The sequence below is a fragment of the Engystomops pustulosus genome, chromosome 2, assembly GCF_040894005.1.
Source record: "Engystomops pustulosus chromosome 2, aEngPut4.maternal, whole genome shotgun sequence".
Taxonomy (NCBI): domain Eukaryota; kingdom Metazoa; phylum Chordata; class Amphibia; order Anura; family Leptodactylidae; genus Engystomops; species Engystomops pustulosus.
In genome coordinates, this window is record NC_092412.1 from 127,450,289 (window position 1) to 127,475,464 (window position 25,176).

Below are 25,176 nucleotides of genomic sequence, written 5' to 3' on the forward strand. Positions count from 1 at the left end.
CAATCCACGACATCACCTCTTTGCACTGTTCTGGCCTCAACAGTGCTCTACCACGAGTCCCAGTAACTTGAGACATGATGAACCTAGGGAGTGTAGCTCTGCGGCGTTCCCCTGCTCCCTCATCGGCATGGGGTGTCTCACCCTGCCCAGGACCACGGCCTCTGACCCCTGCAGTAGTTGGAAGCCCACGTCCACGCCCTCGTCCTCTACCCCTAGCCCTCGGGTTAAACATTTTCTAAATTAAAGAGGTGGATATGTGTGTCACTAAGAGCTAAACACAACGGTTGCAAGTCTCCCTGCAAATTCCTCACAATATGGTACTAGCTGCACTACTAGTGGCAGCAAGCCCAGCCACAAACCAAAAAAAGTAAAATATGACGCTATTGTAGGCCTAAGTAAGCTGTTGGGGTTCTCCTATGGCTATTTTCTAGCCTACACTGAAAGCACACTGCTTTGCCAGATTACTTTGAGTTATAAAAATAAATAAACGTAAAAAAAAAATAAATCAGAAGACTGTGCCTAATTCAAATCAAACCCCTAATAAATTGTCCCACTTCGGTGTTTGAGGTGGATATGTGTGTCACTAAGAGCTAAACACAACGGTCGCAAGTCTCCCTGCAAATTCCTCACAATATGGTACTAGCTGCACTACTAGTGCCAGCAAGCCCAGCCACAAGCAAACCAAAAAAAGTAAATATATAACGTTATTGTAGCCCTAAGAAGGGCTGTTGGGTTCTTGTAGAATCACTCCTGCCTAACACTATTCTAATAGAACACCCTAACGCTTTCCCTGACCAGCAGCAGCTCTCTCCCTAGCGGCATCCAGACAGAGAATGATCCGAGCAGCGCGGGCAGGGGCTAGTCTATTCCAGGGTCACCTGATCAGGCCAGCCAACCACTGCTATCGACGTTTAAGGGTACCACGTCATGCTGGGTGGAGTGCAGAGTCTCCTGGCTTGTGATTGGCTCTGTTTCTGCCCGCCAAAAATCACAACGGCAGAAGATGCCATTTTCTCAAGTTGGCGAAATACTCGTCCGAGCAACGAGCAGTTTCGAGTACGCTAATGCTCGAACGAGCATCAAGCTCGGACGAGTATGTTCGCTCATCTCTAATCCTTATACATGTCACCCCACCAACCCCTGAGTACTATTAGACATAGTATACAGCACACACACTGTCACAGCTTTCTTTTGCATAGCCCATGAAAGCTATTATGATCACAATCTTTCCCCAGTGATGCTGCAAGTGGTAGGAGTAACAATGTCCATAGCAGCATCGAGATTTACAGATTCATGTTCCACAATCTCTGGGTCCTGCGCTCTTCTTCTTCAGCTGTCGCAGTCTCCTTGTAGTTTCTACACGTGGATGTGTCACAGTTACTTGGGATGACCCTTCAAAAGACTCTTCAGGTGTGTCACATCAGGACCATCTCATCACCTGGGTGCAGGTCATGTGCTCTAGCTACTTTATCAGATTCTGGAACTAAAACAGATACTTGGTTATGCACCTGAGAAAAATGTTTCTGAAGCTTTTGGACATCCTACCAATTCTCTATGACACCTCTAAACAACCTTAGGGAAGTATTCATTCATGGGGCAATTCTATAAAACAACCTCAGTAGGTAATCCCTAGAGCTGTCATCAACTATATTACTCCCAATTGAGATTTTTACTTTAGTCTCTAGAATAAGTGGACTAACATATTCCTCGATCCCTGGCTGTAGTCTTTACAGTTGCTTTAGTTACAGGATAGGGTTCAGATTACCCAGAAAAGAGGTCTACACACACAAGCACATGTTCATAGCTACTTACGTTTGGTAGCTGTACTTAGCCAATCTGCAACCTCTGGAAGGGGTAAAGCAGCTTTGGAGTGTATATATGAGGGTTTTCACTACTCTCCCTACATTGTACTAAGCATATATAAACATACTTGTGTAAATGGACAGTAGCAAAAGTGAATCTAAGTGATACTCAATACTTATCCACCCCAGAGCATATAGAGTCTTAGACTGGTGTCTAACCCTGTGGGTGCACTGAACCATCATAGGGTAAAAGGCCCTTTGCAGACATTGCTTGTCACCTTTTTGCCGTAGTCCACCCTCCATCGTTTTACTCCAGTCTTGCTAGATAAACCTACTGGGCCAGCGAGGGTCACGGACTGTACTGATACAGGCTCCTTTCCCCTAGGCTTTCTGGTAACCAGTATGGTCACTTCATGTATTAGAGCTTTAAAGGTTTTAACCTTCTAGTATGGACTTGTATTGTAACACTAAGGCCTCTATCAGCTATTTCAAAGTCTCATAGTTGTTGATGAACTTACTATATGAGGTCAGGACTCATAAGGAATCCCAAAAGAGTCACATTCTTACCCTCTGGCACTTTACAGCCCTCCATCAGTGCCTTCACCTCCGCCTCCTGTACAGACAGGAAGCTTAGGAGTGGTTCTGCTTTTGTTACCTCATGTTGTGTGACCACTGCATATCTGATGTAGAATTAACCTCATTCCTGGTTTCTAAAGTCGTCTCAAAATGCAGATTAGTGATATATTCCGTTTTGACATATTAAAAGCTAACTGGTTCATTAATCATTAAGATAATAGAAAATTTTAAATACAACCCGTCTACCTCATCTCTCCCCCCTTTTGAATCTAGCGAAAGTAGTGGAGCTGGATTCAATGTAATACATCATAAAGAGGGCACATTATAACCAAGGTTTCTAGTCATGAAGAGGTGAAATAGTAACAGGATAGTACAAAACTAGTACAGAAGCTTTTTATGCATAGGCAGCAGTAGGATACCAAAACAAGAAGGGTCCAGGTTGTCATGTTACACATGATCAGCAGAGCTTCTGGCCTGTTTCCTCTCCTCTGTGAGGTGCTTGGCTAAAACTTAAATGAAAACAATAGAAAATGAACAATATACTCCAGAAAAAAAAACAGTATTGGGACCAATGCTGATGTACCAATGCTGTATAATAGAAGACATACAGTATACAAATTCCTTAGACCTTATTATAAAACTATACAGTCATACTGAGGGCACATGCTGAGGGACAGTGTTACTGAGCAGAAGCATCACTAGAGCCAGTGACGTAGGAGGCTTCTAGGGGTGTTATAGCTTGTGCCTAAAAAGCTCCTAATAATTATCTCAGACATAGCTGCTGAATAGGACTAATAGTATAGGATCATGGGAAGGTTTTACTCCTGGTTAAACCATTACAATTACAGGAGTTGCAAATCAAACCCAAAATCTACTTAGGGCCGTCAGGGTTATCAGTCCTCAGTAATGAACACACATTCTCTTTGTTCCTTTCGTCTCTTAACATTCGAAAACTTGTCCTCCCCCCCCCCCCCTGTGTTCACTGAGTCCTAGACAAGGGGGCACGGCAGCCTCCTCCTTCTCCCTGTGGTGTCTGTAGTACTATGTGTCCCAGCATACCAGGATAACAAAGAAGGAATCGAACACACCATTGTAACATCTAAGTTCACTGTATCATCCTACACAAATTGCTAAAACTTTTGACCACACCCTTCAAACTTTAGGTGTATTTATAAAGTTTTACACTACATTTTTGATGTTATTAAACATCACAATGTTTACACAAGATTTCTCAGGTCCAAACCTGCAATGAACAATGTGTGCTGGACTTTCCTCACATCTGGCAAGTCTGATGAAATAACATTAGCACTATACATGATATAGACAAAACAAATTTTATATCTTTGCCATAATCTACAGGACTGTATAATGGAATAAAACTCATAACACCTACAGTATCTGGCAAGGGTCAGCTCAGGGAATCTAATTGGGACTGCACAACCGTCCAGGAGTTCTCCCCACAGAAGTCCAAGATCCGTAACAAATATGTTACTACCCGGGTTTTTGGACTTTGAAGTTCTGAGAGGTGACTCTTAGATAAGCAGGCACAGTCTCCCACATTTATTCCCTTGGTACTATATCTTAGTTGTCCTTTAAAGTTACAGCAATAGCCAAATACAGTTAAATACAGCTGAGCGTACTGTGGGTGCAAATCCAAAGATCTTAAGGCAATACATCATTCTCCATACCACTGGTCTACTAAACAAATGTCTACTTGTTCAGGGAGTCCAAGTAGACACTCCAGAGCCCGCACTTTTTCTAATCTAGTCATGACCGTATATATATTCCAGTGTGGGGGTTGGGTCTAGGTGCTACACTGCACATGTCTCCCGCCAGTCTGGGTGTTTCCATACACTCTGCAATTCATCCACCATTCATCCACCTGCAATTCATTTCCCGAATTTTGTCTTTGTCTTTTCTCTGTCCAACATTTTTGTCAGTCATCGTCATAACACTCATACAACACACAATTTCCTATGGCTGTTTCTTTATAACCTCCTCTGGTCACTTCCTCTGTAACTTTCTTCTATCCACTTGCAATTTCCATCGTATCATTATCATGCAACCAGCCATTGTTCTGTTAAGAACCTTTCCATTTACTAACATCCAAACTACCCTCTTTTGGCATACTTGCCCTTTTCAACATTCTCTGACATCCTTTTACAGCCTTTTTTCCCTCTCTCTCTTTCACGATCTGTACTGCTGGTTTCCCTCCGAATTGCCTCTCATCCTACCTAGCAATTTTCCCATAATTTTCTATATATCTCTAGTTCCGGCACGCACTCACAGTCTCTCTTCCTTAGGGTAGTTTAACCACTTTCTTTTTTTTGAGAGAATTCCAATTTATTTAGGTAGCAAAGAGTTTTTATAGATTCTTGGGACAAAGAAACTTACTGAGCATGCTCGCATTCCAATTGCCTTGAACAGGATGTATCAGTGTAAAATGATCTGTGTGCGCGGGGGATGGTACTATGCATAGGGGTATTTGTAAAGATACATGGTGTGAGAACACAATAGAAAATGGATTCTATTCCCTCACATACCTAGGGGCATAACAAGGAGAGGCAGGGCCCTATAGCAGACTTCTGACAGCCCCCCCCCTGGCCCCATATTAATATACATATTTGTATACTCACACATTTATAAATTACTGTATAAAGTACTGTCCAGCAGCTGCTGACCACATTGTGAAGTAGACAGGAGGAAGTAGATTTAAGAGATTCCTAGTCCTGCCATCCTGCTGTCCCTCTCCCCTGACATTTCTTGTCTGTGCTGCTGGATCAGCATAATGGTGTACATCCTACATTTTTTAGAGTGTCAGGCCAGATGCCAGGGCCCCCTAACATTGTGGCTGTTACTGCAGTAGTTAGCCTTCTATTCCCCGACCTAGTTCTGTGGTCTTGTTGTCATATAATATTACATTTTCTACCTAGTTCAGTAAAGCGTGGTTAGTAAAAATAGTGCACACAAATATCTAGTGCAGAAGTCCTGTTGTCAGCAAAAATTGTGCATTTATACGTTAATCATAAAAGTCTTCTTGTCAGTAAATAGCGTCAAGTAATACCTTGATTGTAAAGGTGCAGTCACAGTATTATTTTATACTGCAGGTCTATTCAAATGAGGAAAGCAGGAAATTAAGGGACAGTGACATGGCCATATTTCTGCTGTTCCTGCTGGTGGTGATGGAGCTGGTGCTGCAGGGAATGGTTGTGTTCCCTCACTGCCTTTCCCTCCTCCTGCAGTCAGTCCACTCTGCATGTAGACACCTAGTTCTGCGGCGTCTACTGGTAGACCCCGATAGGCCACAGGCTGTTGAGGCATTGGTCAGTTTCATGGCAGTCAGCACTTCAATTTCTGTTGGATTATCTTCACCAGGCTCATCCTCATCCATGCAGAGCCCTCCTCCTCAGCTCCCTTAAAAGTGGCAATGCTGTTTCGCACACAAATCATTGTGTAAGATGATTCTTCAAGCTGGAAAGTTTTGGTCCATCCACCTGCCCTTCCCCAGACATAGAGTTGCAAAATTCCACAGAACTTTTATTGAAGAATGAGGGTGTGAGCGATGGACCATCAAGATACCTATGATGATGATGAAACACAACTGCCACGACTGTAACTTTCTGTTATCCGCAGATGAAGAAGTAGGGCAGCGGTGAGGGCTTAGTGGTGCAAAAAGCTTAAGGTCTTAGACCCAACATGGGTAGAAGACAGTGATACTTTGGACAAAGAGGTGGTTGCCTGTATACCATAGGCAGCCTAGAGAACTAGCAAAAGAGGGCCCAAGTGCAGCAGTCTCACAGAATACAGAAGACAGAACACATGTCATTTGCATGCTGTGTCACCAGTCCATAAAGCATTGCCAAAGTCTTAACAATGTGGTTTGTGGTTTAGGTGGCCATGGGTTCTCTAAAAGGCTTGGGCACCAGCCTACTGACCAAACTGCCTATACCATAATCCACTAATACTAAGATGGCCTGCTAGTATAAAGCAGCATATTTCTTCAAGTACATATAGGCAAAGATTTGGGCAACAAACAATTTTCCCTCATGAGTGTTAATATGAGCTAGATCCTGGGCATAACCAATAGCGGTGGCTATGTTGAATTTGATGACAGCAATCACAACACCAGGAGACAAGATTTTTTTCTGGAACTGACCTTTCCATTATACAAATGCATTTAATGGGCAAGAGTTTGTGATTACCCATATAATAATTGCTTTTGTATGTGGAGAACTTCCATGAGACCAAGACCTTTATGTAAAACAACTTCTATTATGTATATTAACTCTAAGTGTTTCACATGGGTTAAAACAAAATGGAAGTGTGATTTAGCAACTTTGGAATTTTTGGGGAAAATACATTCCATTAAGCCCAAAATAATACTTTCACAATGAAATAAATGATGAAATTCTATGCAAAGTTTGATTTCCAATTTTTTCTGAGTATACCGTTACCCCATATGTGGTGGTAAATTGCTGTATGGGCACATGGCCAGGCATAGAACGAAAGCTGTGCCATTCAGAGCAGATTTGTATTGTCACATTGTACAGGCTATAAAATTTGAATTTACATTGTACAGGCAGATTTGTATTGTCACATTGTACAGGATATAAAATTAAATTTTTTTTTATATAAGGGCTTATTATTTGCGGGGTTAGATACAATGTATAGATAATTCATTGTGAGGGTTTATCGCTCATTCACGATTAACTATTTTAAAGGGGATACAAACAAATCATCAATTTTTATTTGGGATTTTTAGCACTTTTTTTTTGCCCAACCACCATAACACAAAAATTATATTTTATTTTTATTCTCTGGTACCCTCATTTATATAGTTTTTCATATAAATTGCTCAATTTTACTGAGCAAAACCAATGCTGGAAAAATCACATCTTTTTGTATCCTCAACTTTTCAGGCATAACTTCCATATTTTTTATTGACAGATCTGGTTGAGGGCATGTAACTTTTTTGATCCCTTTTTTGAACATTTTTTGTGAGTGTATTTGATAAAATTATATATTACGTGAATTTTTTGTTTTCTTTTTTACGTCATTCACCGTGCAAGTTTAATATTGATTTGGATTTATTGTGCAAATTAATACAGACACTGTGATACCAAATATGTACTGTTTTGTGTTTTTTATACTTTATTTGGTTTTTACATGTAACTGTGGTGATTAGGGGACTTTGTTTATGTATTTAATTAATATTATAAAATTATTTTTATTTTTTTTAAATGTTTTTTTACTTGGGCTTGAACAAGCATCCACATGCACAGTTAGTTAAAGTCCGGTGCTGCAGGAGGCAGAACCCGACAAACAGAGGACCCGGCACACACTGGACCCCGAGGCTGCTGAGCTTACCAGGGATCCAATCCAGGGACATTATACTTACATGCCTCGGTCATGCTTGACCACTGCATGTGAGGGGTTAAACACCCGTGATCTGAGTTTTTGTAATGTAACGACAAAGTCCGACACTATAACTTGTAGGAAACAATGTCCCACAATCTTCTTACACATTAAGGGTACTTCTTCTGATTCGCCTTTGTATGTCGGTGCATCATCAGAAGTACCCTTAACGGCTGCCCTAAAAACCTGATATAGTGGTTATTAAGGGGTTAAAACCAAAATTACTGCACAAAGAAATATACTAAACCCCAAGAGTTTATAGTTTATATAGACACAGGCACCTTCATGCAATTTTGTTTCAAACTGTAAAATTTTATTTAACAAATGCACCACAAACAGGAAATAATTGTCTCCTAAATCTAAAGGATAATGTGGTATCTGTGAACTCTACACATTTTCATCTATGTGCACTTTAATAAATCATCATGAAAACACTAAAACTGAAATAAACATTGTCACCAAATAATCTGCTTTTTAGCTACAAATTTTAAAACAGTCACAAGGGCTTAATTAGGAGAGGCTGGGCCCCATAGCAGGCTTGTGAATCAAACACACACTATATACACACCATATGATACCATATACAGACATGTTTCATATACACAGACATACAACATATACACATTGCACATGCACATAAAGTAAAAACATACATACACATATTATTCCATATACAGCATATATATACAACACACCTATACATATATACTATACACCAAAAATTTTAAGCAAACCAATTTTTGCAGAAATTTGCACTTATCTTCACACAGATACATTATTGCACTCTCTTTTATATAGCGGCAACCCAAATAAAATACTATATGTCCATAAACCGGGCTGATGAGCTAAAAAGGTTGCTTTTCGATATGTGCTTCATTGTATTAGAGGAGCAATAACGGAACCTTTCGTGGTTCATAGAAATTTGAGTAAAAATGCCATAACATAGGAATAAGTAATGGTGGCCGGTGTAAAATTAAAACTTTATTTAGGAATATGTTTGTGTTTTTTCATGTTATTTATATATTTTTGGACAAGTTTTGGGTCGCGGTGTTAATATGTAGCTACATTAGGCGAAGAGGATCAAATGTTCATTGTTTTTCTCAATTAATTAAAAAACGCTAGCTCAATACTTGACAATTGGAGAGCGGTCTCACATTGTTCTGGGTAGGAAATGGTTAATAACATGAGCATTAGCTGACATTATCACTTATCAAAATTAAGTAACAAATAGGTCATTTTTTACTTTACCTGTGAGGTATGAACAGCTCCTGTGTGCACACTCCTGAAGGAACCAGAAACATAAACTGTGAAAGTGCCATTGGGAGTGATTTTTATATATAGAAATTGCACCTGAAATTTTCACTTTAAATGTCAATATCTCTGGTTCCCGAGAACCAAGAAACTAAATTTTAAATTCATAGTAAAGAGAAGTTTCTCCTCTTTGAGAAGTAAAAAGAAGCGAGATTGGTTCCATGGATCCGAAGTTATAACCCTCTTAAGAGGGGTGGTTGACATTGGCTAGTTGATTCAACAGCTAATCAAGTTGGGTTATTAGGTGTGCATTAAAAACTGTGATGCTGCAAAGCTTCTTGTAGCCCCCACAGAAGTGAGTGGTTTTGTCACTTTTGTGAGAAAATAATACAGGTGATGCCCATTAACTTGGAAACTCTTGGATCACTCCAAGTCCATATCCTCAACTTCTCTTTCTATGTCAACCCTCACCTCTCCAGAGACCTCAAAACCAGCCTGTCCTAACAGGTGGTTGATCTCCTGTGTCTACGATGATGTCTCATTGTAACAATGGCCAGGAAGAGGTTAAGTACCTCCCTCAAATGGGATTTCTGAAATCCAGAGTGCTGGAAATATCATTGGCTTCCTGGACCCTCCCTACTGTGCTGACACCATTACTCTCACCCTGGTAAGCTGCAAGCTAGAAGGACACACAAATCCCTGTTATAGGAACTGGGTTATGGGAACTAGAACCCAAACCTTTTGACCCTCCTCTCATATTCTTTCCATAGTATTGTGGTCAGACCATCATCCTGATATGAATCGTGTCCTCAGAGACCATCCCTGTCAATATAATGAATTTGGACTGATCCCATGCCCTGGAGTTCATTTCTTTTCTTCCATAACCAGAACAGACGGTTCAGGGGTCATATGTTTGTGGGTGACACTGTCACCATGGGGTTAAGGGATACTGGTACAGAGATGACCCTTGTGTACCCAGAGCTTGTCACCTCGGAGTAGCTCATCCCATAAAAGATTCTGGCTGCCTACGACTAAGGACAACATCCAAAATACGTCAGCTGGATTGATGCTCCCCTGTTTTTTGATCTTGGATGCCTGGTCTCCAGATATGCTGTTCCTATGGATGCCAATGAGGGTACTGTCACACTCAGTGCCACACGTTAGTGACACAGGATACTATTTTTTGAGACTTTTGTTCCAAATGTCGCAAATCCACATGGACACAAGCCATGTAGGGGGTTATATACAGGAGTGAACACTACCATAAATTTTGGATTTGAGACCGTGGGCTTCCTTTTTAAGCACTCTTGTCATACCCCAGAGAGATGATGACATATGAGGCTGCATTCACATGTGGTGTTAACACATTTTCAAATGCATCACAACAGCTGAGAAGAGGAAATTTGGCTAATTACATTGCTGTCAACATTGAGTTTACAAACTACATGTGTTAACCAGATGTTAACATACACTCTTACATAGTGTTAACAAACATGTTTGTCAACACATTGTTAACATATGTGTTACCATTGCATTAACACATGCCTTTTGTAAACGCCATGTAATTAGGCAAATCTGCTTTTCTCAACTGTTGTGATGCATTTAAAAATGCATGTGTTAACGCCATGTGTCACCGCAACTTAAGAAATAACCAATGAATTTCAATAAAATGTGAATGCAAAAATTTATGAATTAATAAAAAAAAAACTGTTCAAACTTTGAATGCCCAACAGGTGAATGTATAAAAGTTTAAACATTTAAGGCATGTCAAATAGTTACAATTTACATGTAAAACAGGGTCCTTGAAAAAACATCCTTCCTTTGCGACTGCCCTGGGCCAGGTGCAGATTTACATCTAAAAAGTTGCAAAAATAAGCAAAAAAGTGATACATAACTGAAAAGTCACACAGAACATCTTAAAAAGGCACACTGCACAAGCTGCAGACCAAGGCGTACTTGAAAAGCTACAGCAAAAGTTGCACATGAAAAGTCACAAAAACAACAAAAGTTAGACAATTAAACTAGCAGAAATAAAGATACATATCCCCCAATGTTCATAATATGCATCAGAATTGTGTTATCTGTACACCTACAACTCACCCCTGATGGATTTTGACCATTTGCGCTGTAACCTGCAGTCAGAGTGCCCTGAAGACTCAACGTCATATGACCCGGAGCCAGGGGTGGACTGGGAATTTAAAATGGCCCTGGAAAAAACTACAAAAGTGGCCCCATTTTATGGGCGGAGTAAAATCAAGTGGGTGTGGTCAGATTATGTGGGTGGAGTTAAAACAGGCAAATTGTTGGTAGATGGCTTTACTAGCAAAATATGTTCTTGTTTTGCATTAAGTGAATCTAAAGTGCAAAGAATGTTGCAAACACACGACCCAGTAAGCCTTAAATACCTTTCCCCTGTGCCATACATGTACAATTCAAAGAAATACATTGATACTGCCTCCTATGTACAGGAATAATGCTACAATAACACATATAGAATAACACATTCAATCCTGCCTTCCTACAAAATAAAACTACTACAATACCTTCTCCCATATACAAGCCAACTACTATAATACTGCACGCTATGTACATGGATATAACTACTATAATACTGCCCCCTATGTACAAGAATATAACTACTATAATACTGCCCCCTATGTACAAGAATATAACTACTATAATACTGCCCCCTATGTACAAGAATATAACTACTATAATACTGCCCCCTATGTACAAGAATATAACTACTATAATACTGCCCCCTATGTACAAGGATATAACTACTATCATAATGCCCCCTATGTACAGGAATATAACTACTATAATACTGCCCCCTATTTACAAGGATATAACTACTATAATACTGCCCCCTATGTACAGGAATATAACTACTATAATACTGCCCCCTATGTACAAGAATATAACTACTATAATACTGCCCCCTATGTACAAGAATATAACTACTATAATACTGCCCCCTATGTACAAGAATATAACTACTATAATACTGCCCCTTATGTACAGGAATATAACTACTATAATACTGCCCCCTATGTAAAGGAATATAGTTACTATAATACTGCCCCCTATGTACAAGAATATAACTACTATAATACTGTCCCCTATGTAAAAGAATATAACTACTATAATACTGTCCCCTATGTACAAGAATATAACTACTATAATACTGCCCCTGTGTACAAGAATATAACTGCTATAAAATTGCTCCTATGTACAAGAATATAACTACTATAAAACTGCGCCCTATGTACAGGAATATAACTACTAAAATACTGTAGAATATAACTACTATAATACTGCCCCCTATGTACAAGGATATAACTACTATAATACTGTCCCCTATGTACAAGAATATAACTACTATAATACTGCACCTCTGTACAACAATATAACTACTATAATACTGCCCCCTATGTACAAGGATATAACTACTATAATACTGCCCCCTATGTACAAGAATATAACTACTATAACACTGCGCCCTATGTACAGGAATATAACTTCTAAAATACTGTCCCCTATGTACAAGAATATAACTACTATAATACTGCCCCCTATGTACAAGGATATAACTACTATAATACTGACCCTATGTACAAGAATATAACTACTATAATACTGCTCCCTATGTACAAGAATATAACTACTATAATACTGTCCCCTATGTACAAGAATATAACTACTATAATACTGCCCCCTATGTACAAGGATATAACTACTATAATACTGTCCCCTATGTACAAGAATATAACTACTATAATACTGCCCCCTATGTACAAGAATATAACTACTATAATACTGTCCCCTATGTACAAGAATATAACTACTATAATACTGCACCTCTGTACAACAATATAACTACTATAATACTGCCCCCTATGTACAAGGATATAACTACTATAATACTGCCCCCTATGTACAAGAATATAACTACTATAACACTGCGCCCTATGTACAGGAATATAACTACTAAAATACTGTCCCCTATGTACAAGAATATAACTACTATAATACTGCCCCCTATGTACAAGGATATAACTACTATAATACTGACCCTATGTACAAGAATATAACTACTATAATACTGCTCCCTATGTTCAAGAATATAACTACTATAATACTGCCCCCTATGTACAGGAATATAACTACTATAATACTGCCCCCTATGTACAGGAATATAACTACTATAATACTACATATATACACAGAAGCGAACATGAAAAAAATCAGTATTTATCATATACAGCTACAGAAAACACATGAGATCCTCACCTAATGCATCCAGTGACATCAGGTGACGTATCCTCGGATTTTACTCGTTCCTCATCTTCTCCATCAGTTCCACCATCACCTTATCTCTTCCTCCAGGTACACAGCATTCCTGCAAAGTTTACCATACAGACATCTTATGTTCTGCACCCAGACATAGAATAATGCCCCCAGCCCGCCCCGGACATATAATAAATGCACCCTGCCCCAGACATATAATAAATGCCCCCTTGCCCCAGACATGTAATTAATTCCCCCTGCCCGCCCCAGATATAGAATATCCCCCCCTGCCCCAGACATATAATTAATGCCCCCTGCCCAAAACATATAATTAATGCCCCCTGCCCAAGACATATAATTAATGCCCCCTGCTTGCCCCAGATATAGAATAATGCCCGCCCCAGACATATAATTAATGCCCCCTGCCACCCCAGATAAAGAACAATGCCACCGCCCCAGACATATAATTAATTCCCCCTGCCCGCCCCAGATATAGAATAATGCCACCGCCCCAGGCATATAATTAATGCGCCCCTGCCAGCCCCAGACATATAATTAATGCCCCCCTGCCATCCCCAGATATAGAATAATGCCCCCCCCCAGCCCCAGACTTATAATTAATGCCCCCTGCCAGCCCTAGATATACAATAATGCCCCCCCACCCCAGACATATAATTAATCCCCCCTGCCAGCCCCAGATATGGAATAATGCCCCCCCCCCCTGCCAGCCCTAGATATACAATAATGCCCCCCCCCCCGCCCCAGACATATAATTAATGTCCCCATTCTATAATTTAAAAAAAAAAAACATAATACTCACCTCTTTGGCGCAGGTTTCTTCCTGTCCTCGGTCTTCGGTAGCTTGGTGTAGAGGCGCGGGATAGTGACGTCACTGCTCCGCGCCTCTTACACCAAGCCGCGGAGCTACACGGAGGGCCGGACATCTGGTAGTTGTCAGCGCTCCTCCACGCTACACAGGTCGCGCAATGACGTCAATTGCGTGACCTGTGTAGCTGCGTGTACACACAGACGCAGAAGCAGCGGTGCTGTGCTGCGTCTGTGTGCAGGTACTATACATTAAATGAAAATTTGTAGGGAGGGAGTGGGGACCGACAATGGCCAGTCCACCCCTGCCCGGAGCCCTCTGCTGTTCTGGTTAAGGAAGAAAAGGAATGAATTCTAGAGGTCAGTCCAGATGTCAGAAGTCTGACTTTCAGTACAGAGTTTCCTTACCAAATATTAAGTTCTGCTCTCTATTGTATGAAATATTTATTTCATACCCTAAAATACTAATTAATTATTTAAAAATAGTGTTGAGCAGACCCGAACCACTTTGCAGGCGGCATTTAAAGAGATAATTGGTTCTTGCACTCATCGTGGGTGTTACTGGTGGGGGTCATCACTATTTTAGACACAAAAGCTCTGTACACTAGAACCTAGAAATGGATCTAGGTTGGGGTGTGCAGGGCTTTTGTGTCTTTGAATGGGTTTAACTAGCCACTAGAGATGAGCGAGCACTAAAATGCTCGGGTACTCGTTATTCGAGACGAACTTTTCCCGATGCTCGAGTGCTCGTCTCGAATAACGAGCCCCATTGAAGTCAATGGGAGACTCGAGCATTTTTCAAGGGGACCAAGGCTCTGCACAGGGAAGCTTGGCCAAACACCTGGGAACCTCAGAAAAGGATGGAAACACCACGGAAATGGACAGGAAACAGCAGGGGCAGCATGCATGGATGCCTCTGAGGCTGCTTAATCGCACCATTATGCCAAAATTATGGGCAACAGCATGGCCATGACAGAGTGACAGAATGAAGCTAGATAGCATCTAAAACATCCAATAATTGACCCTGACACTATAGGGGACTTCATGGAGAGGCAGCAGCGGCAGGCTAGAGAGTGGCATGGCGACATACCCTAAATGGACTCAGGCTTCAAACCAATGGGTGGCAGAGAGGAACCAAAGGAGGTGAGCAAGAAGCGCTCAAATAATATCGGTACATGATAAAAGTTTGCCAGTATATTTTGTGGATTACACAGCAGGGTGGCGACAAAGTTAACATGGAAGCCATGAAAACAACCCAAAATTCTGCCTGACACAGCTCGTTTGATAAGGGGACCATGTATGGAGGCAGTGAACTAGTAGTAGATTAAAGGTGCTGCAGTTAAAACTATGTTAGTTGGATCTTGGCATGGAGCTGGCGCTCCGCTGCCAGGCGAGCTTTCGCCAATCCAAGCCCGTGTCTCTAGGCTACTCCCCAAACAGCACTTCTACGAACCTTTTGTATAAGATCAAGTGTAGTAGCGTTCTTATAAGTTTAGGATATGGCGGGTGAGGGGAATGTAAACAGATGCGCAAGAAGCGTTGAAATAATATTGGTAAATGATAAAAGTTTGCCAGTATATTTTGTGGATTACACAGCAGGGTGGCGACAAAGTTAACAAGTTTGTTGTGGAAGCCATGAAAACAACCCAAAATTCTGCCTGACACAGCTCGTTTGATAAGGGGACCATGTATGCCTACAGTTCATGCCAGTCGCTGCACTGGCTGCCAGTCTCCTTTCGAATACAGTTTAAAATAATAACCCTTATCCATAAAGCTCTGTATAATGCTGCACCCCCCTTCCTCTCCTCTCTTATCTGAGTCTAACGCCCAACCCGTGCTCTTAGATCCGCCAGTGATCTTAGATCAACCTCTACCCTAGTGCGGACCTCCCACTCGCGTCTCCAAGACTTCTCTAGAGCTGCACCAATTCTATGGAATGCTCTGCCCCGGACTATCAGACTAATACCTAACCTCCAAAGTTTCAAACGTGCTCTTAAAACCCATTTCTTTAGGCAAGCCTATAACACTCATTAACTGCATGAAGTTTTAACTCTTCTACTAACCCGTCCTGTGTCGTCCTCCCATCTGTTATCCAGCAACCAACAGGCACCAGACTTCTCTGCAGTCCCATTCACCCTGGACCTGGTGACGGCTGAGTGGTTCAAGCGACAGCAATTCCATTTATTATATTTTGTTCTATTCCTTAAGAAGAATGGCTTGACCATTAAAAATTCTTTTACCTCGTGTTAGCCCATCATCTTCATAAACCGTAAGCTCTGGCGAGCAGGGACCTCACTCCTGTTGTTCCATACAAATGTTGTGCTCTGTTACATTACATTTGTATTTGTTTCCTATGATTTGTAAAGCGCTACGGAATATGATGGCGCTATATAAATAAAGATTATTATTATTATTATTATTATGGAGGCAGTGAACTAGTAGTAGATTAAAGGTGCTGCAGTTAAAACTATGTTAGTTGGATCTTGGGATGGAGCTGGCGCTCCGCTTCCAGGCGAGCTTTCGCCAATCCAAGCCCCTGTCTCTAGGCTACTCCCCAAACAGCACTTCTAAGAACCTTTTGTATAAGATCAAGTGTAGTAGCGTTCTTATAAGTTTGGGATATGGCGGGTGAGGGGAATGTAAACAGATGCGCAAGAAGCGCTGAAATAATATCCCTAAATGGTAAAAGTTTGCCAGTATATTTTGTGGATAACACAGCAGGGTGGCGACAAAGTTAACAACTTTGATGTGGAATCCATGAAAACAACCCAAATTTCTGCCTGACACACCTCGTTTGATAAGGGGACGATGTATGGAGGCAGCTATATGGACGACTTTTGGAGGTAGCAATGGAGACAACGTGTGGAGGCTGCTATGGAGACAATTTAATTTGGATAGTGCCTGTATGTGGCAGTCCAAAACAGTTTTCAAACCAGAGGAGCAGGTAGGTGGCCCTCCAGAAAAATGAAATAGATTGAGTGCCTGTATGTGGCAGTCCAAAAAAGTTTTCAAACCAGAGGAGCAGGTAGGTGGCCCTCCAGAAAAATGAAATAGATTGAGTGCCTGTATGTGGCAGTCCAAAAAAGTTTTCAAACCAGAGGAGCAGGTAGGTGGCCCTCCAGAAAAATGAAATAGATTGAGTGCCTGTATGTGGCAGTCCAAAAAAGTTTTCAAACCAGAGGAGCAGGTAGGTGGCCCTCCAGAAAAATGAAATAGATTGAGTGCCTGTATGTGGCAGTCCAAAAAAGTTTTCAAACCAGAGGAGCAGGTAGGTGGCCCTCCAGAAAAATGAAATAGATTCAGTGCCTGTATGTGGCAGTCCAAAAAAGTTTTCAAACCAGAGGAGCAGGTAGGTGGCCCTCCAGAAAAATGAAATAGATTGAGTGCCTGTATGTGGCAGTCCAAAAAAGTTTTCAAACCAGAGGAGCAGGTAGGTGGCCCTCCAGAAAAATTGAATAGATTGAGTGCCTGTATGTGGCACTCCCAAAAATTGTTTAAAACAGAGGACCGGGTAGGTGGCCCTCCAGAAAAATTAAATGCATAAAGTACTATAGCTAGAGCCAGTGGGCCCTGTCAAAAAATAGCCAGTTTCCTCTGCTTTAGTGTACAAAGAGGAGGAGAAGGAGGAAAATGAGGAGGAGTGGATAAATTATTCAGGTTGAGCTTCCTTCACCTGGTGGAGATTGGAAATTATAAGAAATCCAGGCTTTATTCATCTTAATAAGCATCAGCCTGTCAGCGTTGTCAGTCGACAGGCGTGTACGCTTATCGGTGATGATGCCACCAGCTGCACTGAAAACCCGCTCGGACAAGACGCTAGCGGCAGGGCAGGCAAGAACCTCCAAGGCGTACAGCGCCAGTTCGTGCCACATGTCCAGCTTTGAAACCCAGTAGTTGTAGGGAGCTGTGTGATCATTTAGGACGATGGTATGGTCAGCTACGTACTCCCTCACCATCTTTCTGTAAAGATCAGCCCTACTCTGCCGAGACTGGGGACAGGTGACAGTGTCTTGCTGGGGTGACATAAAGCTGGCAAAAGCCTTGTAAAGCGTACCCTTGCCAGTGCTGGACAAGCTGCCTGCTCGCCTACTCTCCCTCGCTACTTGTCCCGCAGAACTACGCACTCTGCCGCTAGAGCTGTCAGAAGGGAAATAGTGTTTCAGCTTGTGCACCAGGGCCTGCTGGTATTCATGCATTCTCACACTCCTTTCCTCTCCAGGGATGAGAGTGGAAAGATTTTCCTTGTACCGTGGGTCCAGGAGAGTGAATACCCAGTAATCGGTGCTGGAATAAATTCTTTGAACGCGAGGGTAACGGGATAGGCAGCCTAGCATGAAATCTGCCATATGCGCCAGAGTACCAACGCGTAAGAATTCTCTCCCCTCACTGGCCTGACTGTCCATTTCCTCCTCCTCCAACTCCTCCAACTCCTATTCTTCTGCCCATACACGCTGAACAGTGAAGGACTCAACAATGGTCCCCTCTTGTGTCTCGCCAACATTCTCCTCCTCTTCCTCCTCATCCTCCTCCACCTCCACCTCCTCCGATATGCGCTGAGAAACAGACCTAAGGGTGCTTTGGCTATCAACAAGGGAATCTTCTTCCCCCGTCTCTTTTGACGAGCGCAAAGCTTCCGACTTCATGCTGATCAGAGAGTTTTTCAACAGGCCAAGCAGCGGGATGGTGAGGCTGATGATGGCGGCATCGCCACTGACCATCTGTGTTGACTCCTCAAAGTTACTCAGCTCCTGACAGATATCAGATATCCATGTCCCCTCCTCATTGTAGACTTGAGGAAGCTGACTGACCTGACTACCAGTTCTGGTGGAAGTTGACATCTGGCAGTCTACAATCGCTCTGCGCTGCTGGTAAACTCTGGATAACATGGTTAATGTTGAATTCCACCTCGTGGGCACGTCAAACAACAGTCGGTGAGCGGGCAGTTGGAGGCGGCGCTGCGCTGCCCTGAGAGTGGCAGCATCTGTGCTGGACTTCCTGAAATGCGCACAGATGCGGCGCACCTTCGTGAGCAAATCAGACAGATTGGGGTATGTCTTGAGGAAACGCTGAACTATCAAATTTAACACATGGGCCAGGCATGGCACATGTGTCAGTCTGCCGAGTTGCAGAGCCGCCACCAGGTTACGGCCGTTGTCACACACAACCATGCCTGGCTTCAGGTTCAGCGGTGCCAGCCACAGATCAGTCTGCACCGTGATGCCCTGTAATAGCTCTTGGGCGGTGTGCCTTTTATCGCCTAGGCTCAGCAGTTTGAGCACCGCCTGCTGTCGCTTAGCGACGGCACTGCTGCTGTGCCTAGAGCTAGCGACTGATGGCGCCATGCCCACGGATGGTAGTTTGGAGGAGGAGGTGGAGGAGGGGTGGGAGGAGGAGGAGGCATAGTAGGCCTGAAAGACCTGGACCGAGGTAGGCCCCGCAATCCTCGGCGTCGGCAGTATATGACCAGCCGCAGGGTCAGACTCAGTCCCAGCCTCCACCAAGTTAACCCAATGTGCCGTCAGCGATATATAGTGGCCCTGCCTGGCAGCACTCGTCCACGTGTCCGTGGTCAGGTGGACCTTGTCAGAAACGGCGTTGGTCAGGGCACGGATGATGTTGTCTGACACGTGCTGGTGCAGGGCTGGGATTCCACCTCGTGGGCACGTCGAACAACAGTCGGTGAGCGGGCAGTTGGAGGCGGTGCTGCGCTGCCCTGAGAGTGGCAGCATCTGTGCTGGACTTCCTGAAATGCGCACAGATGCGGCGCACCTTCGTGAGCAAATCAGACAGATTGGGGTATGTCTTGAGGAAACGCTGAACTATCAGATTTAACACATGGGCCAGGCATGGCACATGTGTCAGTCTGCCGAGTTGCAGAGCCGCCACCAGGTTACGGCCGTTGTCACACACAACCATGCCTGGCTTCAGGTTCAGCGGTGCCAGCCACAGATCAGTCTGCACCGTGATGCCCTGTAATAGCTCTTGGGCAGTGTGCCTTTTATCGCCTAGGCTCAGCAGTTTGAGCACCGCCTGCTGTCGCTTAGCGACGGCACTGCTGCTGTGCCTAGAGCTACCGACTGATGGCGCCATGCCCACGGATGGTAGTTCGGAGGTGGAGGAGGGGTGGGAGGAGGAGGAGGCATAGTAGGCCTGAAACACCTGGACCGAGGTAGGCCCCGCAATCCTCGGCGTCGGCAGTATATGACCAGCCGCAGGGTCAGACTCGGTCCCAGCCTCCACCAAGTTAACCCAATGTGCCGTCAGCGATATATAGTGGCCCTGCCCGGCAGCACTCATCCACGTGTCCGTGGTCAGGTGGACCTTGTCAGAAACGGCGTTGGTCAGGGCACGGATGATGTTGTCTGACACGTGCTGGTGCAGGGCTGGGACGGCACATCGGGAAAAGTAGTGGCGGCTGGGGACCGAATACCAAGGGGCGGCCGCCGCCATGAGGTTGCGAAAGGCCTCGGTCTCTACTAGCCTATAGGGCAGCATCTCCAGGCTAAGCAATCTGGAGATGTGGACATTAAGGGCTTGGGCGTGCGGGTGGGTTGCACTATATTTCCGTTTCCGCTCCAGCGTCTGGGGTATGGAGAGCTGAACGCTGGTGGATGCTGTGGAGGATCGTGGAGGCGACGATGGGGTTTTTGTGCCAGGGTCCTGGGCAGGGGGCTGACTATCAGCTGACACAGGGGAAGGAGCAGTGGTGTGCACCGCCGGAGGTGAACGGGCTTGGTGCCACTGAGTGGGGTGTTTAGCATTCATATGCCTGCGCATACTGGTGGTAGTTAAGCTAGTAGTGGTGGAACCCCTGCTGATCCTGGTTTGGCAAAGGTTGCACACCACAGTCCGTCGGTCATCTGGTGTTTCCTTAAAGAACCTCCAGACTTCTGAAAATCTAGCCCTCGCCGCGGGAGCCCTCGCCACGGGAGCTTCACTACGTGACACATTTGGCGCTGATGCACCTGCTCTGGCCCTGCCTCTCCGTCTGGCCCCACCACTGCCTCTTCCAACCTGTTCTGGTCGAGGACTCTCCTCCGTCTCAGAAGCACTGTGTTCACCCGGCCTCTCAACCCAGCTTGGGTCTGTCACCTCATCATCCTCCGATCCCTCAGTCTGCTCCCCCCTCGGACTTCCTGCCCTGACAACAACTTCACCACTGTCTGACAACCGTGTCTCCTCATCGTCGGACACCTCTTTACACATTTCTTCCACTACGTCAAGAAGGTCATCATCACCCACAGACTGCGACTGGTGGAAAACCTGGGCATCGGAAAATTGCTCAGCAGCAACTGGACAAGTGGTTTGTGACTGTGGGAAGGGTCCAGAAAAAAGTTCCTCAGAGTATGCCGGTTCAAATGCCAAATTTTCCTGGGAGGGGGCAGACTGGGGGGGAGGAGGCTGAGGTGCAGGAGCTGGAGGAGTGCCGATTTCGGTGACATGGGTGGACTGCGTGGAAGACTGACTGGTGGACAAATTGCTCGAAGCATTGTCGGCAATCCACGACATCACCTGTTCGCACTGTTCTGGCCTCAACAGTGCTCTACCACGAGTCCCAGTAACTTCAGACATGAACCTAGGGAGTGTAGCTCTGCGTCGTTCCCCTGCTCCCTCATAAGCAGGTGGTGTCTCACCCCGCCCAGGACCACGGCCTCTGACCCCTGCAGTAGTTGGACGCCCACGTCCCTGCCCTCGTCCTCTACCCCTAGCCCTCGGGTTAAACATTTTGGAAATGAAAGTTATAACTTTAATTTTTTTTTTACTTTTTTTTGTGTTTTTTTGTGTTTTTTAGTTTTTTTTTGTGTTATCCTATTGCTATGGCTATTTTCTAGCCAAGTATGAAAGCACACTGCTATGCCAGATGAGATGACGCTGAGTTATGAAAAAATAAACGTAAAATAAAAAGAAACTGCCAGACTGTGCCTAATTGAAATCCAACCCCTAATAAATTTTCCCACTTCGGTCTTTGCGATGGATATGTGCGTCACTAAGCGCTAAACACAGCGGTCGCAAGTCTCACTACAAATTCCTCACAATTGGCTAGTAGATGCACTGCAGCAAGGACAGCCACCAGCAGATCAACCAGAATAAAATATATATAACACTATTGTAGGCGTAAGTAAGCCGTTTGGATTCTCCTTTGGCTATTTTCTAGCCAAGTATGAAAGCACACTGATGAGATGACGCTGAGTTATGAAAAAATAAACGTAAAATAAAAAGAAACTGCCAGACTGTGCCTAATTGAAATCCAACCCCTAATAAATTTTCCCACTTCGGTCTTTGCGATGGATATGTGCGTCACTAAGCACTAAACACAGCGGTCGCAAGTCTCACTCCAAATTCCTCACAATTGGCTAGTAGATGCACTGCAGCAAGGACAGCCACCAGCAGATCAACCAGAAATAAAATATATATAACGCTATTGTAGGCGTAAGTAAGCCGTTTGGATTCTCCTTTGGCTATTTTCTAGCCAAGTATGAAAGCACACTGATGAGATGACGCTGAGTTATGAAAAAATAAACGTAAAATAAAAAGAAACTGCCAGACTGTGCCTAATTGAAATCCAACCCCTAATAAATTTTCCCACTTCGGTCTTTGCGATGGATATGTGCGTCACTAAGCGCTAAACACAGCGGTCGCAAGTCTCACTACAAATTCCTCACAATTGGCTAGTAGATGCACTGCAGCAAGGACAGCCACCAGCAGATCAACCAGAAACAAAATATATATAACGCTATTGTAGGCATAAGTAAGCCGTTTGGATTCTCCTTTGGCTATTTTCTAGCCAAGTATGAAAGCACACTGATGAGATGACGCTGAGTTATGAAAAAATAAACGTAAAATAAATAGAAACTGGCAGACTGTGCCTAATTGAAATCCAACCCCTAATAAATTTTCCCACTTCGGTCTTTGCGATGGATATGTGCGTCACTAAGCGCTAAACACAGCGGTCGCAAGTTTCACTCCAAATTCCTCACAATTGGCTAGTAGATGCACTGCAGCAAGGACAGCCACCAGCAGATCAACCAGAAATAAAATATATATAACGCTATTGTAGGCGTAAGTAAGCCGTTTGGATTCTCCTTTGGCTATTTTCTAGCCAAGTATGAAAGCACACTGATGAGATGACGCTGAGTTATGAAAAAATAAACGTAAAATAAAAAGAAACTGCCAGACTGTGCCTAATTGAAATCCAACCCCTAATAAATTTTCCCACTTTGGTCTTCGCGATGGATATGTGCGTCACTAAGCGCTAAACACAGCGGTCGCAAGTCTCACTCCAAATTCCTCACAATTGGCTAGTAGATGCACTGCAGCAAGGACAGCCACCAGCAGATCAACCAGAAATAAAATATATATAACGCTATTGTAGGCGTAAGTAAGCCGTTTGGATTCTCCTTTGGCTATTTTCTAGCCAAGTATGAAAGCACACTGATGAGATGACGCTGAGTTATGAAAAAATAAATGTAAAATAAAAAGAAACTGCCAGACTGTGCCTAATTGAAATCCAACCCCTAATAAATTTTCCCACTTCAGTCTTTGCAATGGATATGTGCGTCACTAAGCGCTAAACACAGCGGTCGCGAGTCTCACTACAAATTCCTCACAATTGGCTAGTAGATGCACTGCAGCAAGGACAGCCACCAGCAGATCAACCAGAAATAAAATATATATAACGCTATTGTAGGCCTAAGTAAGCCGTTTGGATTCTCCTTTGGCTATTTTCTAGCCAAGTATGAAAGCACACTGATGAGATGACGCTGAGTTATGAAAAAATAAACGTAAAATAAAAAGAAACTGCCAGACTGTGCCTAATTGAAATCCAACCCTAATAAATTTTCCCACTTCGGTCTTTGCGATGGATATGTGCGTCACTAAGCGCTAAACACAGCGGTCGCAAGTCTCACTCCAAATTCCTCACAATTGGCTAGTAGATGCACTGCAGCAAGGTCAGCCACCAGCAGATCAACCAGAAATAAAATATATATAACGCTATTGTAGGCGTAAGTAAGCCGTTTGGATTCTCCTATGGCTATTTTCTAGCCAAGTATGAAAGCACACTGCTATGCCAGATGAGATGACGCTGAGTTATGAAAAAATAAACGTAAAATAAAAAGTAAATGGCAGACTGTGCCTAATTGAAATCAAACCCCTAATACATTTTCCCACTTTGGTGTTTGAGGTGGATATGTGTGTCACTAAGAGCTAAACACAACGGTAGCAAGTCCCCCTGCAAATTCCTCACAATATGGTACTAGCTGCACTACTAGTGCCAGCAAGCCCAGCCACAAGCAAACAAAAAAAAAAAAAGTATAACGTTATTGTAACCCTAAGAAGGGCTGTTGGGTTCTTGTTGAATAACTCCTGCCTAACAGTACTCTAATAGAACACCCTAACGCTTTCCCTGACCAGCAGCAGCTCTCTCCCTAGCGGCATCCAGACACAGAATGATCCGAGCAGCGCGGGCAGCGGCTAGTCTATCCCAGGGTCACCTGATCTGGCCAGCCAACCACTGCTATCGACGTGTAAGGGTACCACGTCATGCTGGGTGGAGTGCAGAGTCTCCTGGCTTGTGATTGGCTCTGTTTCTGGCCGCCAAAAAGCAAAACGGCGGGAGCTGCCATTTTCTCGAGCGGGCGAAGTATTCGTCCGAGCAACGAGCAGTTTCGAGTACGCTAATGCTCGAACGAGCATCAAGCTCGGACGAGTATGTTCGCTCATCTCTACTAGCCACTTAAGATTGAGGGGATGGACCCGGTTTTTATACAGCTTTTAATTAGAAGTCCTACACACAAGCAACCGGAAGAAACGCTATGTGCATGAAACGGCTGTCGTGTCTTGTATTTTTGTGATTTCCTGCAAATATTCTTCCCTCCTATGCAGTCTTATATCATAGAATGTTGTGAGAATCAAGAAAAAGGGATATTTTAAGACGTTCAACTTTATTTAATTAGATGGCAATAATTACAATGTACTAATGCTTAAATGGACAGTACAGAGATCTTTCAAATAATTT

At 43.5% G+C, this 25,176-nt stretch overlaps 1 long non-coding RNA gene across 2 annotated transcripts in view; it reads right to left on the reverse strand.

Annotated features, from left to right (window-relative positions):
- LOC140116597 (uncharacterized) overlaps positions 1-11,246 on the reverse strand; it is a 50,834-nt gene extending 39,588 nt beyond the window's left edge. The window contains exons 1-2 of one of the 2 annotated variants that reach the window (XR_011852841.1): positions 11,145-11,245; positions 9,042-9,075 (exon numbers count right to left, since the gene is read on the reverse strand). This is a non-coding gene — a long non-coding RNA (uncharacterized lncRNA). Of the gene's footprint in view, positions 1-9,041; positions 9,076-11,144 lie in introns of both variants that reach the window. The other variant, XR_011852842.1, reaches the window with a different exon arrangement.
- Between the last annotated feature and the right edge of the window lie 13,930 nt (positions 11,247-25,176).